The 2,403-nt window shown below is 40.0% G+C and overlaps 1 long non-coding RNA gene across 1 annotated transcript; it reads right to left on the bottom strand.

Annotated features, from left to right (window-relative positions):
- Positions 1 to 420: 420 nt before the first annotated feature.
- LOC127530515 (uncharacterized) lies at positions 421 to 1,601 on the bottom strand. The gene is made up of 2 exons (XR_007937096.1): positions 1,561 to 1,601; positions 421 to 779 (listed from the first exon to the last, which is right to left on the bottom strand). It is a non-coding gene; the product is annotated as an uncharacterized LOC127530515 (long non-coding RNA).
- Between the last annotated feature and the right edge of the window lie 802 nt (positions 1,602 to 2,403).

The following is a 2,403-nucleotide window of genomic DNA, read 5'->3' as shown; positions in this document are numbered from 1 at the left end:
TGCATCTGTTTTTTTCTCCTTGGCTCTGTTTGTTTTTCTTCTGGGTTTTTCTTCTTCTTGGTCTGTTTCTTTCTCTTCTGGGTCTGTTTCTTCTTCTTTGGTCTGTTTCTGGTCTCTTTCTTCTTTTCTTGGGTCTTGTTCGTCTTCTTACATCTGTTTCTTCTTCCTGGGTCTGTTTCTTCTTTCTTGGTCTGTCTCTTTCTACTTCTTGGGTCTGTCACTGTTTCCTTCTTCTTGGGTCTGTTTCTCTTCTTGGGTCTGTTTTTCTCTTCTTACTCTGTTTCTTCTTGGGTCTGTTTCTTCTTCTTGGGTCTGTTTTTTCTTCTTCTTGCATCTGTTTTTTTCTCTTGGCTCTGTTTGTTCTTCTTCCTGGGTTTGTTTCTTCTTCTTGGGTCTGTTTCTTTCTTCTTCTTGGGTCTGTTTTTCTTCTTTGGTCTGTTTCTTCTTTTCTTGGGTCTCTTTCTTCTTTTCTTGGGTCTGTTTCTTCTTCTTGGGTGTGTTTCTTCTTCTTGGGTCTGTTACTTTCTTCTTCTTGGGTCTGTTTCTTTTTCTTCTTGAGTCCGTTTCTTCTTCTTGGGTCTGTTTCGTCTTCTTACATCTGTTTCTTCTTCGTGGGTCTGTTTCTTCTTCTTGGGTGTGTTTTTCTTCTTGGGTCTGTTTCTTTCTACTTCTTGGGTCTGTTACTTTCTTCTTCTTGGGTCTGTTACTTTCTTCTTCTTGGGTCTGTTTCTTTCTTCTTCTTGGGTCTGTTTCTTTCTTCTTCTTGGGTCTGTTTCTTTCTTCTTCTTGGGTCTGTTTCTTCTTCTTGGGTCTGTTTCTTCTTCTTTGGTCTGTTTCTTCTTTCTTGGGTCTCTTTCTTCTTTTCTTGGGTCTGTTTCTTCTTCTTGGGTGTGTTTCTTCTTCTTGGGTCTGTTTCTTTCTACTTCTTGGGTCTGTTACTTTCTTCTTCTTGGTCTGTTTCTTTTTCTTCTTGAGTCTGTTTCTTTCTTCTTTTGGGTCTGTTTCATCTTCTTACATCTGTTTCTTCTTCCTGGGTCTGTTCTTCTTCTTGGGTCTGTCTCTTTCTACTTCTGGGTCTGTCACTTTCTCTTCTTGGGTCTGTTTTCTTCTTCTTGGGTCTGTTCTTCTTCTTGGGTCTGTTTCTTTCTTCTTCTTGCATCTGTTTTTTTTCTCCTTGGCTCTGTTTGTTCTTCTTCCTGGGTTTGTTTCTTCTTCTTGGGTCTGTTTCTTTCTTCTTCTTGGGTCTGTTTCTTCTTCTTTGGTCTGTTTCTTTCTTTTCTTGGGTCTCTTTCTTCTTTCTTTGGGTCTGTTTCTTCTTCTTGGGTGTGTTTCTTCTTCTTGGGTCTGTTTCTTTCTACTTCTTGGGTCTGTTACTTTCTTCTTCTTGGGTCTGTTTCTTTTTTCTTCTTGAGTCTGTTTCTTCTTCTTGGTCGTTTTCGTCTTCTTACATCTGTTTCTTCTTCGTGGGTCTGTTTCTTCTTCTTGGGTGTGTTTCTTCTTCTTGGGTCTGTTTCTTTCTACTTCTTGGGTCTGTTACTTTCTTCTTCTTGGGTCTGTTACTTTCTTCTTGGGTCTGTTTCTTTCTTCTTCTTGCATCTGTTTTTTTCCTCCTTGGCTCTGTTTGTTCTTGCTTCCTGGGTTTGTTTCTTCTTCTTGGTCTGTTTCTTTCTTCTTCTTGGTGTGTTTCTTCTTCTTGGTCTGTTTTCTTTCTACTTCTTGGGTCTGTTACTTTCTTCTTCTTGGTCTGTTTCTTTTCTTCTTGAGTCTGTTTCTTCTTCTTGGGTCTGTTTTCGTCTCTACATCTGTTTCTTCTTCGTGGGTCTTGTTTCTTCATTCTGGGTCTGTTCTTCTTTCTTGGGTCTGTTTCTTTCTACTTCTTGGGTCCTGTTACGTTCTTCTTCTTGGTCTGTTAACTTTCTTCTTCTTGGGTCTGTTTCTTTCCTTCTTCCTTGGGTCTGTTCTTTTTTCTTCTTGAGTCTGTTTCTTCTTCTTGGGTCTGTTCATCTTCTTACATCTGTTTCTTCTTCTTGGGTCTGGTTCTTCTTCTTGGGTCCGGTTCTTCTTCTTGGGTCCGTTTCTTCTTCTTGAGTCTGTTTCTTCTTCTTGAGTCTGTTTCTGCTTCTTGAGTCTGTTTCTTCTTCTTTGGTCTGTTTCTTCTTTTCTTGGGTCTGTTTCTTTCTTCTTCTTGCATCTGTTTTTTCTCCTTGGCTCTGTTTGTTCTTCTTCCTGGGTCTGTTTCTTCTTCTTGGGCCTGTTTCATCTTCTTGGTTTTCTTCTTCTTGGGTCTGTGTCCTCTTCCTGGGTCTGTTTTCTTCTTCTTGGGTATGATTCGTCTGCTTGGGTCTGTTTATTCTTCCTGAGTCTGTTTCTTCTTCTTGGGTCTGTTTCTTCTAGGGTCTGTTT

The sequence above is a fragment of the Acanthochromis polyacanthus genome, chromosome 17 (genome assembly GCF_021347895.1).
Source record: "Acanthochromis polyacanthus isolate Apoly-LR-REF ecotype Palm Island chromosome 17, KAUST_Apoly_ChrSc, whole genome shotgun sequence".
Lineage (NCBI taxonomy): Eukaryota > Metazoa > Chordata > Actinopteri > Pomacentridae > Acanthochromis > Acanthochromis polyacanthus.
Note: the sequence above shows the minus strand (reverse complement) of the source record. Positions and strands in the feature narration are given on the sequence as shown.